Below are 16,077 nucleotides of genomic sequence, written 5' to 3' on the forward strand. Positions count from 1 at the left end.
ATGGGCCCCCAGGGCAGCCCTAAACCTAATGGGCTCAACAGCCCCCTATGCCATACCCAAGCTGCCACGGGCCCACCACTCTGTTTAAGGGGAGGCGGGTCACCTCCAGTCTGAGCTCGGATCACCCTTTTATCTGTCCATAAGGGGGAGGAAAACGTCACCTCCCCAACTGAAGATCAAGTCGAGAGTATGACCGTGCTCATGTGACGCGCCATGCACAAATGGACTATATCCCATGGATCCCATGGTATCCAAAAGATCCCTAGCCTCAACATTGTCTGGATCATCAGAGAAGAGGCACCCGGAGCAACAGCAAGGAAACGGCAGTGATTGATGGTCAAAACCCACGGTCAGGGAAAAAGGGCTTTATTGAAAAACACAAGTCAGACGAGCAGTCCCCATGTTCTTCGGAGACGAAGCACCCCAGCGGCGTGAAACACGTAGGAGGGAGAACATGGGGACTGCTCGTCTCACTTGTGTTTTTCAATAAAGCCCCTTTTCCTTGACCGTGGGTTTTGACCATCAATCATTGCCGTTTTCTCGCTGTTGCTCCGGTTGCCTAAATTTTCTCTCTTCGCTTCATCCATTGTGATCGAGGACAAACGCTACTAGGAAGGGTGTGGGAGGTCTCATTGCTGAAGGCGCTGCCTGCACACAGCTGCTAAGACGGGACCGCAACCGCTGCTGCGCATCATCATTACCCACATGGAACAGCATTTACGGGATCGGGGTGACCAGGACAGAGGTAAGAAGATATCTATTCCATGCCTCTGGGTCCCCCTCCCTTTGCGAAGAGGCACCACATTCATACCTTTCCTCAACACGGCACTAGCACACACCGATAAGACTGTGTGTCAGCATTCCCCCAGAGCGCAAGACAGCAGCACATATACCATTTGTCTGGGTCATCAACCCACGTGTTGTGGTCATCCAGCACCACAGAGCGAGGGAACTCCAGTAATATGGGATCCAACAACTGAGACACAAATTCACCCCCCCCAGCGTCCAGGCGGCCAATACACCAGGGTGAAGTGCAGAGTTTGCTTCTCATGCATGGTACATGGCTTCTACATTGGAACCTAAATTCAAAAGCAACCGTAGGGCATTGGTATCAAGGCAAGACCAGAACAATTCTGGGGCAAAATGCCTGCAACATGGGTGTTAAGACAAAAGGTCCTATTGCAATGAATAGGATTTTTTTCTTTGATACATTATATGCAGGTTGTGTTGCCCCAGAGTATATTCACTTTGCCCTTGAGGCACAGACCCCCGTGTGTATCATACAATGTACACGGCCTCCACTAAAAACCAGTTCAAGGTTAAAAACCGAGAAGAAACGAGGTTCGTAAAAGAAAACGTTTCAGAGCCTGGTGCAGGAAGGATAACTGGGGGTGTGGGGAGAAAGGTCCCTTTGTGGTGGGAATCGCTCTGTGTAGCTGTGTTATCCGTGGGATGGGTGCTGGCTCGCACACAAGGGCACAAAGTCATTTCCAACGTTGTGGTGAAGAAATTATGACACATTTGTGATGGCTCTGACATCTCGCTGTACCTCAGTATAATCACTGCTGTGTTTGTGGGAGATACAGAGACTTCCTGAAGTCCCCTGCACTACGGGTGTAATCTATATCACCCAAAGAGCCCAATTGGACGGTTTTCAGACATACATCAATATAGAAGTCTAAGGGGATTTTCATCTGGAAACAGCCAGAACTGTGACCTTGGCAGATAAGACGTACGACAGGGAAGCCCAATGCTACATCCAACATGACAGAAATACACAGTAAAATACTTATATATTCTATTGAAATAGGGTCATTTAGTTTAACCCTTTGGCCAAAGCGTTGAAAGCTTGCGCTCCCCACGGCTCTCACCACCCATAGGCCACTCCCTCACCCGGCGCTCTCCCTCACCCCCCACCCGCTCACCCCCCCCCCCCCCCGCTCTCCCCCCCTTCCCCCCGCCCGCTCACCCCCCCTCCCCCCCACTCTCCCCCCCTTCCCCCCGCTCTCCCCCCCGCTCATCCCCCCCGTTTACCCCCCGCTCCGCTTATCCCCCCCCACCCTCACACAGGCCGCTCCCCGTCCCAGAGGCCGCTCCTCCGGCTGTCTCCGCCTCTCCCCGCACAGCACCTCCTCACCGGAGCGTCTCAGCCTCTCCGCTGAGGAGCCCGAGGTGGAGGAGGAGGGCGGCCGATACCCGGAGGAAGAGGAACGCGGCCGTGTGCAAGGTGAGTAAACGCAGGGGAATTACCGCGTCCCTGACTCACCCTGCCCTTTGCCCCCCCTACCCTCCCTGCCCCCCCTACCCTCCCTCCCCCTGCCCTTTGCCCCCCCCCCCCACCCTCCCTGCCCCCCCTACCCTCCCTGCCCACCCCTACCCTCCCGGCCCACCTGCCCCTTGCCCCCTGCCCTCCCTGCCCTTTGCCCCCTGCCCTCCCTCCCCCTGCCCTTTGCCCCCTGCCCTTTGCCCCCTGCCCTCCCTCCCCCTGCCCTTTGCCCCCTGCCCTCCTGCCCTTTGCCCCCTGCCCTTTGTCCCCTGCCACCCTCCACCTGCCCCTCCTCCCCCTGCCCCCCCAGCCCTTTACCCCCTGCCCCCTTTGCCCCCTGCCCCCTTGCTCTTTGCCCCCTGCCCTCCCTCCCCTGCCCTTTGCCCCCTGCCCTCCCTCCCCCTGCCCTTTGCCCCCTGCTCTCCCTCCCCCTGCCCTTTGCCCCCTGCCCTCCCTCCCCCTGCCCTTTGCCCCCTTCCCTCCCTCCCCCTGCCCTTTGCCCCCTGCCCTCCCTCCCCCTGCCCTTTGCCCCCTGCCCTCCCTCTGCCCTTTGCCCCCTGCCCTCCCCCTCCCTGCCCTTTGGCCCCCCCGCCCTCCCCCTCCCTGCCCTTTGGCCCCCCCGCCCTCCCCCTCCCTGCCCTTTGGCCCCCCTGCCCCTCCCTGCCCTTTGGCCCCCCCGCCCCTCCCTGCCCTTTGGCCCCCCCCACCCCTCCCTGCCCTTTGGCCCCCCCGCCCCTCCCTGCCCTTTGGCCCCCCCGCCCCTCCCTGCCCTTTGACCCCCCTGCCCCTCCCTGCCCTTTGCCCCCCCCCTGCCCCTCCCTGCCCTTTGCCCCCCCCCCACCCTCCCCCTCCCTGCCCTTTGGCCCCCCCGCCCCTCCCTGCCCTTTGGCCCCCCAGCCCCTCCCTGCCCTTTGGCCCCCCAGCCCCTCCCTGCCCTTTGGCCCCCCCAACCCTCCCTGCCCTTTGGCCCCCCCCGCCCCTCCCTGCCCTTTGCCCCCCCCCCGCCCTTTGGCCCCCCCCCGCCCCTCCCTGCCCTTTGGCCCCCCCCGCCCCTCCCTGCCCTTTGGCCCTCCCTGCCCTTTGCCCCGCCCCTCCCTCCCCTCCCTGCCCCTTCCTGCCCTTTGCCCCGCCCCTCCCTCCCCTCCCTGCACCTCCCTGCCCAACCCGCCCCTCTCTGAAACCCCCCCGCCCCTCCCTCCCCCCCCACCCCTCCCTGCCCCCCCGCCCCTCCCTGCCCTTTGCCCCCCCCACCCCTCCCTGCCCTTTGCCCCCCTGCCCTTTGCCCTCCCCACCCTTCTACGCCCCTTGGCCCCCCCCCCCGCCCTTCCATGCCCCTCCCCCCCCCCTGCCCTTCCACGCCCGGGCAACGCCGGGTATATCAGCTAGTGTTAAATAAATGAACATTTTGTTTGCAGTTAGACACCGCACCAATTCGTGTTTTAAGCCACTGTGACCACTAAGAAAATGTCCGTATTCTCAGGCCACAGTCATACCTGAGAGGACAAAACTCTGAGCTTCACAAGCTTGTTCCCTGCAAGTTATTTATTGGTGTAATACAAGGGTCCTACTGTATACAATACCTCAAGTATTCCTAGTGGAGAAAGTCCCCCTGCACTGAATGCGTCTCCCAGATACAGTGTGCCCGGGAATATACACGCGGTAACGTTATCTGTGCGGTTAAACACACAAAGAGCGCGTACACTATCCCGCTTTAAACTGAAAGAATCTTCTGTCGCGTGGGTTTAGCACAAGAATAACGAAAGAACAAAGAAAAGTAAAACTGAAAGTGAAATGTTACTATAAATGTGGCTTATGAAAGACCAGCGAGACAATAAGGGTACAAATAACCTGTGGCTTACAGCTCATCGCTGCTTAGTGGATATGCGCCCGATTCACTGCGTTTTTTACGCAGAAGGGAATTTTTAGTTCTCTCTGGTTCTTCCTTTTGGATCCAGATGGATCAGTAGCCCATGCAGCTGAGATGACCGTGCTTAAAGGTGCCGTTTGGAATTTGAGATCTCTTGGTCCCATTAAACCTGCCCGATGTCCATTGCTTTTGGTATTCTGTTAAAGATGACCATTCTAAGGCCCAGAATTGTTTCCTTTATCAAATAAAAGAGCCTCGATGTTTTCATTTTGAATAAGTTTAATAAAATTAAATCGTGAAAAGGAACGTCGTGTGCAGCTGTGGTGGAAAGTGAATTCTTTGAGAATACTCCAGTCCTTTGCCTACAATGAGAAGCAGCACTGATACTTTGTTGCATTCTGAGGAGAGCTCAGTGCTTCCTGCAGCTGAGCATGTCCTCCTCAGAGCCTCATCACAGAACCTCAGCGCCTCATCACAGAACCTCAGCACCTCAGCACAGAACCTCAGCACCTACGCACTGAACCTCAGCACTTCCAAGCTCAGCGCCTCATCACAGAACCTCAGCGCCTCATCACAGAACCTCAGCACCTCCTCACAGAACCTTCTAACCTTTCAGCATCTCATCACAGAACCTCAGCACCTCCGCACTGAACCTCAGCACCTCATCACAGAACCTCAGCACCTCCACACAGAACCTCAGCACCTCCTAACCTTAGAACGTCAGCACCTCTCAACCTCAGCGCCTCCTCACAGAACCTCAGCACCTCCTAACCTCAGTGCCTCCTCACAAAACCTCAGCACCTTATCACAGAACTTCAGCACCTCCTAACAGGACCTCAGTGGCGCACCTGCTCACAGAATCAGAACCTTCTCACAGAACCTCAGCACCTCATCGCAGAACCTCAGTCCTTCCTCACAGTACCTCAGTACCACCTCACAGAACTGCCTCCTCACAGAGCCTCATCGCCTTCTCACAGAACCCCAGCGCCTCCTCACAGAACCTCAGCACCATCTCGCAGAACCTCAGTCCTTCCTCACAGTATCTCAGTACCACCTCACAGAACTGCCTCCTCACAGAGCCTCAGCGCCTCCTCACAGAACCCCAGCGCCTCCTCGTAGAACCCCAGCATATCCTCAAAGAACCTCCTCACAGAACCTCAGTGCCTCCTCACAAAATCTCAACACCTCCTCACGGATACTCAGTGGCGTGCCTGCTCACAGAATCTCAGCACCTCCTCACCGAACCTCAGCGTCTCCTCACAGAACCTCATCGCCTCCTCACAGAACCTCAGCACCTCCTCACAGAACCTCAGCACCTCCTCACAGAACCTCAGCATCTCCTCATAGAACCTCATCGCCTCTTCACAGAACCTCAGCACCTCCTTACCAAACCTCAGCATCTCCTCACAGAACCTCATCGCCTCCTCACAGAACCTCAGCACCTCCAAACAGAACCTCAGCATCTCCTCACAGAACCGCAGTCCTTCCTCACAGAACCTCAGTACCACCTCACTGAACTGCCTCCTCACAGAGCCTCAGCACCTCCTCATAGAACCCTAGCGCCTCCTCATAGAACCCCAGCATCTCCTCAAAGAACCTCCTCACAGAACCTCAGTGCCTCCTCACAGCATCTCAGCACCTCCTCACAGAACCTCAGCATCTCTTCACAGAACCTCAGTCCTTCCTCACAGTACCTCAGTCCTTCCTCACAGAACCTCAGTCCTTCCTCACAGAACCTCAGTCACCTCACAGAATGCCTCCTCACAGAACCGCCTCCTCACAGAACCTCCTCCTCACAGAGCCTCAGCGCCTCATCATAGAACCCCAGCATCTCCTCACAGAACCTCAGCACCTCCTCAGAGAACCTCAGTGCCTCCTCACAGAATCTCAACACCTCCTCTCAGAACCTCAGCGGCGTGACTCCTCACAGAATGTCAGCACCTTCTCAAGAACCTCAGCACCTCCTCACAGAACCTCAGTGCCTCTTCCCAGAACCTCAACATCCCATCACAGAATCCCTCCACCTCCTCACTGAATCTCAGCGCTTTCTCACAGAACCTCCTCGCCTCCTCACAGAGCCTCAGCACCTCCTCACAGAACCTCCTCAGAGAACCTCAGTGCCTCCTCACAGAATCTCAGCACCTTCTCAAGAACCTCAACGCCTTCTCAAGAACCTCAGCACCTTTTCAAGAACCTCAGCACCTCTTCACAGAACCTCAGCGTCTTTTCACAGAACATCAGCACCCCATCACAGAACCCCAGCAGCTCCTCACAGAACCCCATCACCCCCCTCATAAAACCCCAGCACCTCCTCACAGAACCTCCTACTCAGAAAACCTTAGCGTCACCTCACAGAACCTCAGCGCCACCTCACAGAACCTCAGCACCTACTCACAGAACCCCAGCGCCTCCTCACAGAACCTCAGTGCCTGCTCACAGAGCCTCAGCACCTCCTCACAGAACCTCAGCAATATATATGTGTAATATGCAAAGCAGCGTATACATGTAATATGCACAACAATATATACCTGTAATATGCAAATCAATGTATACCTGTAATATACAAAGCAGTGTATACCTGTAATATGTAAATCAGTGTATACCTGTAATATGTAAATTGGTATATACCTGTAATATGCACAACAATATATACTTGTAATTTGCAAAGTAATATATACCTGTAATAAGCAAAGCAGTGTATATGAAATATGCAAATCAGTTTATTCATGTAATATGAAAATCAGTGCATACCTATAATTATAAAATAATATAATATGCTATAATATGCAAAGCAGTGTATACCTGTAATATGCACAACAATATATACCTGTAATATGCAAATCAATGTATACCTGTAATATACAAAGCAATGTATACCTGTAATATGTAAATCGGTGTATATCTGTAATATGCAAAGCAGTATACAGGCATACCCCGCATTAACGTACGCAATGGGTCCAGAGCATGTATGTAAAGCGAAAATGTACTTAAAGTGAAGCACTACCTTTCCCCACTTATCGATGCATGTACTGTACTGCAATCGTCATATACGTGCATAACTGATGTAAATAACGCATTTATAACAGGCTCTATAGTCTCCCCGCTTGCGCACAGCTTCGGTACAGGTAGGGAGCCGGTATTGCTGTTCAGGACGTGCTGACAGGCGCATGCGTGAGCTGCCGTTTGCCTATTGGGCGATATATCCTTACTCGCGAGTGTACTTAAAGTGTGTGTCCTTAAACCGGGGTATGCCTGTATACCTATAATGTGCAAAGTAATGTATACCTGTAATCTGCAAAGCGGTGTATACCTTTAATATGCACCATTTCATATATCAGTGCGGTGGCATAAGTCACTGAGTACAGTGACACTGTATACCACTACCTTTTTTTTATCACCAACCTACTGTACAATTTCACTTGTGTTTTTAAGGTAAAAGGACCTTGTGTAAAACGGGGTTTCTGATTTTCTCACACTAATGTTTGAAAAGACGGTTCCTGAGATCTCCGCGGTGGTGTAGGGAGGCATCAGGACAGGCTCTCAGGGATGGTTCTTCGGTCAGCGCAGCGCCTCCAGCCCAGGATGAACCTCATAGGCAACTCTTAGGCCTCGGCCAGGCTCCCTGCTGACGTGCTGAGGCGCACTGAGGTGCAGGGAAAGCGGGTGCTTTCCCTGGCCTTGCGGTTGCTTACCGCACACTCTGTCAGGGGGCCGTCAGGGGGCCGTCAGGGGGCGGGCCGGGGGCGGGCGCGTCACTGGCCGGGGGCGGGCCAGTGACGTCACGGAGCTGGTTCGCCCTCATTGGGCGAACCGCTCACGTGACCGGCCTGTCGCGCCGGCAAGCGGGGGAATTTTAAATTTCCCTAAGACCTACGCTTCCGCGCGCTTGCGGAAGCGTAGGTGAGCCCCTACTAAAGCCGCTCTAATTACGACTGTATGGGCTCAGTGCTGAGCGGGAGCGCGCGTTAGTGCGCTTCCGCCAGCAAGCAAGTAACATGGTCGAGGCCTTAGTGTTCACACTCCAGACATCACACCAGAGAGGGTATAACTGGGGTTTATTGGGTTCAATACAGCATTACAGGTTCCATTCAATGAAGGCAGTACCCCGGGCCTGAGGCCCTGAGCACCCCTCCTCAGCATACCTTACCCCCTTAGGCCTTGTCCAGGGTGGCGCTGAGCGGGCGCATGAGCATGCGCCACCACCGCGCATGAGCGCCTGCACGCTCAGCGCCCCCCTGGCCGCATCCTAACAGGGCAGGGCCTCAGCCCACTCCTGCCCAGGAGAGACTTACTGCTGTGGGCTCATAGCATGGAGGGCAGCACAGAACTAACTCCCAGAACCCTTACTCTAACCCAGCGGTGCGCAAACGGGGGGCGTGCGAGAATTTCTAGGGGGGGCGCACGGCGATTATAGAGGCCCCGCACTCTTCCCCACTGCATTTAAATTAAATGTTGGGGGAGGCGTGAGGCCTCTAACTCCCCTACGTGCTCTCTGCCGGGTCTTCGGCAAAGCGTCGCCATGGCAACGAGGCATCAAATGACGCCGCGGGGTCATGTGAAGGCACAAGACCCGCGGCGTCGTTTGACATCGAGTCCTTGGAGTGCTATTGGGACAATGATCTAATGCAGGGGGGCGCAAACTTTTTTCCCTGCGCCCCCTTGCCGGCTGTCCCCTCACTCCCGCGCCCCCCCCAACCCCAACTTACCCTCGCACCGGCGTAATGACGTCACGTTGCCATAGCAACGTGACGTCACATGACCTCGCAGCGTCATTTTGACGCCGCATTGCCATGGCGACGCCGGGAGGAAGCCGCCGGAGCCACGGGTAAGTATGGTTTACAGAGGCCCTGCAGCTCCCCCGGCACTTAATTTAAGTGCCTTCGGGAAGCGCGCGGGGCCTCTGTAAACCCCGCGCCCCCCGTCGGCAGTCTCGCGCCCCCCCTGGGGGTCGCACCCCACAGATTGCGCACCGCTGATCTAATGTATACAACAATAGCCCCAAAGCTACAGACACAACAAATTACTCAGTGCAGTACTACCTGTTTTTTCTACTTCGTTCTCATAAATATGGGTCATTTTGTTAAATCCTTTGGCCAAAACATTTCAAGTTTGCAACCAGAAGTTAGGGAGTAGCTACTTGTTGTACGTATTAGTGCTCATGAAGGAGAAACCCACATAGGTTACAAAAGGAAGGGATTTAATTTCCCCTTATGAGATATCATTAGATGATGTGTCACTGGGGTTTGTTTGCTTCCTCTGGATCAATACACTGCAAGTACGGATATAGGATAAAGTATCTGTCGTCTACATTTAGCATAGGTTGCACTTGGGCATATGTCTTTAATAATATATATATACCACAATTATTAAGGTTATGGTGGGTAAAAAAAGTGACAAAAACCCTCCACAGTAAAGCATAAAGCAACTGTAAATATTACTGTATGTTCATTTGCATGTCTTAGACAGGTCTGCAACCCTGTCTTTCCCCATTGTCACCCAGCATACAGCACTTCCACTGCAGCAAGGGATTCTGGGAAATGACATGCAAACGAGCACACCGTGTCACCTTTTGCCTGAAATCCATGTTTACCTAACTCAGTGTTGTGCTTCTGTGCTTGTTTAATTTCACTTTTTTTCCCCTTGTATTGAATGAAACTCTTGTAGAGCACATCTTTCCCGTCTTGCCTTCAATTACTTTCTGGGCAAGCTACCCGCCTATCTGAACAAGCTCCTCACCCCTACCACACGCAGCACTTATCATCTGAGCTTAGCAAAGTATCCGGCCGCTCCTCCTTCTCTTACCGGGCACCTCACAATTGGAACAGTCTGTCGGAGACTCTCACAGACGCCACCAGTCTAAGTTCTTTCAAAAGTAAATCTGCCTCACATTTTAATCTGGTCTGTAACTGTTACATACGCCTATACTATATATTATCTGTAACTGTGCATGCAATGTCTTGCATATAATGTACTGTATAACCCTTTTCACTTAATGTAACTATGTATTTGTAACCATGTATTTGTCATTATAACTCTGTGCCCAGGACATACGTGGAAACGAGAGATGACGCTCAATGTATTACTTGCTGGTAAAACAGTTTATAAATAAATATATTTTTTAATGTTGTTTAAGCGGTCTGCACTGTTATTACATTAAACAGAGTTCAATGTTTGCAGCTTATTTAAAGGGCTGAAAGCCCCTCACACCGCTCTGCTTCCCTCCTCATACTGGGACCACAGGAACACAACATATGCATCTAAAATAACTGCAGCACGAGGATCCCATGTACTATATAGGATTATAGGACAGCAGATCAGAACCACGCGGAACCCCGTGTCTGCCCATTCTCCTACCCGCTGTAAAACCTCACATCCTACATGATCCTTGGGTTTTCTTTCATATTTAGGGCATCTTTATGTCTATTCCCCCTTCTCTCCTCTAAGCTGCACATGTTAACCCCTTATGTATGTGACAGTGTCTCTCATATCCCCCTCTCCCTCCCCTCTAAGCTGCACATATTAACCCTTTATATATGTGACAGTGTCTCATATCCCCCTCTCCCTTCTCCCCTCTAAGCTGCACATATTAACCCTTTATATATGTGACAGTGTCTCTCATATCCCCCTCTCCTTTCTCCCCTCTAAGCTGCACATAGTAACCCTTTATATATGTGACAGTGTCTCTCATATCCCCCTCTCCCTTCTCCCCTCTAAGCTGCACATATTAACCCTTTATATATGTGACTGTTTCTATCATATCCCCCTCTCCCTTTTCCCCTCTAAGCTGCACATATTAACCCTTTATATATGTGACTGTTTCTATCATATCCCCCTCTCTCCTCTGCACATATTAACCCTTTATATATGTGACAGTGTCTCTCATATCCCCCTCTCTCCTCTGCACATATTAAGGCTGCATGACTAGCCCTAAAACCTGAGCTGATACCTTGAGAAAGCGCTCTGTGACGCGTGCAGCGTTGGTAGGGCTCTCCATTGCCCTGTTTTTCCATGACCAATAAATAATCTTTTTATGGGATACGCACCCTCCTTTCTACTTTTTTGATACCTACAGTAGTGCTCTTCCAGTTTTTCTCCTTCTCTACTAAAACCGGAGCTACCTGCTTCCCTGTTACACAGTTAATATATTTGCAGTGTATATTTCTCATGTAATGTCTCACAAGGACACGCACACGCACACGCACACGCACACGCACACGCACGGCTTCCAAAGGCAAAGCTCCCATTCCCTGACTCCAGTTTAGCAGGTAAAGGAGGCATCCTATCAGCCGTATTATAACACGTGTGGCACATGGGGTAGCGACGGTATCTGATTTCTAACCATTTAGTCACCCCGCCCCCCCCTGCCCCCCACATTGGGAAACACAATGCGATGCTACAGAACAAGAACTGGAGTGCGAATGTGTCAGGACCTGTCCCAAAACAGAGAGGAAGGAGTCCCCCCCCATCCATCTCACAATGACCTGCTTAGTAACCTCACAGCACTGACAGGGTTAACTCCATCAGTTTCACATCCGTTTCCGTGGTCTCCGCGAGCCTGCGCCGGCGCCATAACTTGGGTCCAGACCCACATGTTCACATTTACTTTAGAAAGAGAAAACAACTTCTTTGTAATCAGAATCTCTGCCGTTTTGTTTCTTTAACCCCCCCCCCTCCCACTCCTTAGCCCCCCCCCCTCCCACTCCTTAGCCCCCCCCCCTCCCACTCCTTAGCCCCCCCCCCCCCCCCAAGTTTAAGCACACGATCAATACTTTTATTCTAAGTGCACGGTGACCCGCGGACGTAACCAGTGCGCGATGAGACATACCACATTTCTAAAATGCAGCAAAAGAGGCGCACACACGCGCTCGACATCCGTCCATAATGTTTTACATTTATCCGCTAAAAAACAGACAAGAAAAGTAGAGAAAATGTGGGGAAAAGGTCAAATGAGTCGCCATTTGTGTAAAACATGGCCTGACGGTAACGTCTCCTTCACTGTGAGTATCGCCTATTTCTGAACATACTCAGTTACAGACGGTCCAGTCCAACTCAGTGTCTCTCACCGGAGGTCATTTTGTATTGAGAGGAGACTTGATAAAATCGGACACTGTCACAATATTGCAGCCCCCGATATACCTTACCAGCAGCCCCCGATATACCTTACCAGCAGCCCGGATATACCTTACCAGCAGCCCCCGATATACCTTACCAGCAGCCCCCGATATACCTTACCAGCAGCCCGGATATACCTTACCAGCAGCCCCCGATATACCTTACCAGCAGCCCCGATATACCTTACCAGCAGCCCCCGATATACCTTACCAGCAGCCCCGATATACCTTACCAGCAGCCCGGATATACCTTACCAGCAGCCCCCGATATACCTTAACAGCAGCCCGGATATACCTTACCAGCAGCCCCCGATATACCTTACCAGCAGCCCCCGATATACCTTACCAGCAGCCCGGATATACCTTATCAGCAGCCCCCGATATACCTTACCAGCAGCCCCGATATACCGTACCAGCAGCCCGGATATACCTTATCAGCAGCCCCCGATATACCTTACCAGCAGCCCCGATATACCTTACCAGCAGCCCCCGATATACCTAACCAGCAGCCCCGGATATACCTTACCTGCAGCCCGGATATACCTTACCAGCAGCCCCCGATATACCTTACCAGCAGCCCCCGATATACCTTACCAGCAGCCCCCTATATACCTTACCAGCAGCCCCCGATATACCTTACCAGCAGCCCCCGATATACCTTACCAGCAGCCCCCTATATACCTTACCAGCAGCCCCCGATATACCTTACCAGCAGCCCCCTATATACCTTACCAGCAGCCCCCGATATACCTTACCAGCAGCCCCCGATATACCTTACCAGCAGCCCCCCGATATACCTTACCAGCAGCCCCCGATATACCTTACCAGCAGCCCGGATATACCTTACCAGCAGCCCCCGATATACCTTACCAGCAGCCCCCGATATACCTTACCAGCAGCCCGGATATACCTTACCAGCAGCCCCCGATATACCTAACCAGCAGCCCCCGATATACCTTACCAGCAGCCCCCGATATACCTTACCAGCAGCCCCCGATATACCTTACCAGCAGCCCCCGATATACCTTACCAGCAGCCCCCGATATACCTTACCAGCAGCCCCCGATATACCTTACCAGCAGCCCCCGATATACCTTACCAGCAGCAGTCTGAAGTGACTATACTGTACCAGATACAAGGGGACTACTGCATTTCAAAGGTCTTACCACATTTGTGGTGTTTCATATCTCACGAAGATGTTTGAAACAACTTTGTAACGAATCTCACAGGTACCAGAAGCAGCTGTTCTAGAATATCTTTTTATTAAACACAAAATAATGGTGAAACACTCTGACAGCCAAATAATAATCATTCTAATAAGAATAATCAGACAGATTACATGACACCTTAATAAAAAAAAGAAGAAGGTATATGCCGTTTTGTTCTCCAATGCAAGTACAACACATATCACTGCGAAATGCTCAAAGAACTAGATTGGTCGTCACTTGAGTCTAGGCGCAAAGTTCACCTTTCCTGTCTTGCCTTCAAATACTTTCTGGGCAAGCTACCTATCTACCTGAACAAGCTCCTCACCCCTACCACATGCAGCACTTATCATCTGAGATCAGACTCCAAAAGACTGTTCATGGTCCCAAGGCTCAACAAAGTATCCGGCCGCTCCTCCTTCTCTTACCGTGCACCCCAAAACTGGAACAACCTACCGGAGACTCTCACAGCCGCCACCAGGCTAAGTTCTTTCAAAACTAAAGCTGCCTCACAGTTTAATCTGGTCTGTAACTGTTACATAAGCCAATAACGTATTATCTTTAACTGTGCATGCAATGTCTTGTATATAATGTATACGCTGCTCATTATGTAACTGTATTTGTAACCATGTATTATTTGTCTTATCTCTGTGCCCAGGACATACGTGAAAACGAGACGTAACTCTCAATGTATTACTTCCTGGTAAAACATTTTTATAAATAAATAAATAATATACAATATATCACATATACAATTAGAATGACTTGTAAAAAGTCTCCATCACCAAAATAGGTTTCTCATTTTCAATTATGCATGCGGCTATTTATGATTTATGAAATGACGTCCCAAATACTATATACCGCTTCATACCACGTTGTTTCAAATACATCACTTATGTGTCACTTCTGTTCTTATCATATACATTTTGTGGGAATAAACACACACAGAGAAGCACTTACCTGATAACAGGTGGATAGAATTGTATCATACAGGCAGATAACACGGCCGCTGGTTACTGTATACTGGTGTATAACTGTCACAGGTGGAAGGTAAACACCACTGATAAAATAGCAGCACACACACAGAGTGGCTACACAACAGGCATGGGTATAATTGTTAAATATTTGAGCCAGATACACAGCACTGACGGTTAATCAGCCAATCAGGGTTTTTCCCAGTGTCACTTCCTTTTACCAATGTTGGTTGTAGCAAAAGAAAATAGGATCGTAATCATTTGCCAATTTGCATGTGATATAAAACAGGTCTGACCAGGGATTGGCAGGAGTGACAGATTAGGAGGGAGGGGGGGGGGGACAGTTATACATTACTCATTAATCCCAACTTCATTCTTATATGAAAGCAGGTACTCACAACGCCACCTCCCCAGGCACACATATCCATTGTTATACTATAAATAATCCAGCTGTCTTGTTTTGTTTAGATTGTCAGCATCTTGTACCTGGGATCCTCTTATTACTCTTATATGTGGTGGCCGTATACCTGTATTATACCAGCATTTCTTTACAACTTGATTTACTTTATATATTGTAACTTTAATTATTGCATGTTACATTATCCGTATGTATACTCCCCCGTGTTACACTGTATGTATCTATATGCCCCATATGTTACACTGTATGTATCTATATGCCCCATGTGTTACACTGTATGTATCTATAGACCCCATGTGTTACACTGTATGTATCTTTAGACCCCATGTTACACTGTATGTATCTATATGTCCCACATGGTACACTGTACAGTATGTATCTTTAGACCCTACGAATTACATTGTCTGTATCTATAGGCTCCATGTGTTACACCGTATGTACTGTACAGTATCTTTAGACTCCACACATTACACTTTATGTATCTATAGACTCCCTGTTTTACTGTCCGTAGCTATAGACCCCCCCCCGTGTTACACTGTATGTATCTATAGACCCATCGGGGTGATTCTGGGAGTTTAGACGCAACTGCTGTGTGTTGAACGGACAGTGCTGTGCCAAGCGGAGAGTAAGAATTGTTTGCGCGCGCCGCCAGGGAAACACACGAGGACAGTATACGGGACCTGGCATTTATGACGACTGTGTGAGTAAACTCTGCCTGAGTGGTGGTGTCAACGGAGGCGATACCGGAGCGGCGGTACCGGCGACGGCAACACCAACACTCTGGTGCAAGTGCAACTGACATCTCGCTCGTGAGACCTGCCAATCAGGATAGAGACTACCCACAATGCCCTTCTGAATCGTGCTTGTTCTAAGTAGGAATCCAATTTTTCCCTTACTGGAGCAGAATTTTCATGTCCTCACTCCCTGTCTATGAGACACTTTGTTATTGTTATAATGTTATTACATTAGCTTATTTATAACTCATCATTAGGTGTTGTCTAGTTCTGTGTGAGTTAAAGTTGGTTTGTCAGGTTCCAAGAATCTCTCCACCATGTGGCCGTGGTAGGGGACGTTCCGGCCGCCACACCCCCACATCAACTATGCACCTCCCTAAGGCGGTTTCCTGGTTTAGCCGGAGCCTGGCCACTAGGCCGCAAGTGGGATCCTACCTTCGATGGAGCGTAGTCATCGTTACCGCCGGCAACGAGTTAAGTGAAGATGAGGGCCCCTGCATTT

At 51.1% G+C, this 16,077-nt stretch overlaps 1 protein-coding gene across 2 annotated transcripts in view; it reads right to left on the reverse strand.

The window, feature by feature from the left end:
• Positions 1–14,615, reverse strand: part of EHF (ETS homologous factor) — a 58,021-nt gene extending 43,406 nt beyond the window's left edge. Inside the window, exon 1 of one of the 2 annotated variants that reach the window (XM_075567572.1) lies at positions 14,410–14,615. The gene's annotated coding sequence lies outside the window, so the exon portion shown is untranslated. Of the gene's footprint in view, positions 1–11,614; positions 11,687–14,409 lie in introns of those variants that run through there. The other variant, XM_075567573.1, reaches the window with a different exon arrangement.
• Positions 14,616–16,077: the final 1,462 nt, after the last annotated feature.

Source organism: Ascaphus truei, chromosome 12 (assembly GCF_040206685.1).
Source record: "Ascaphus truei isolate aAscTru1 chromosome 12, aAscTru1.hap1, whole genome shotgun sequence".
Classification (NCBI taxonomy): domain Eukaryota; kingdom Metazoa; phylum Chordata; class Amphibia; order Anura; family Ascaphidae; genus Ascaphus; species Ascaphus truei.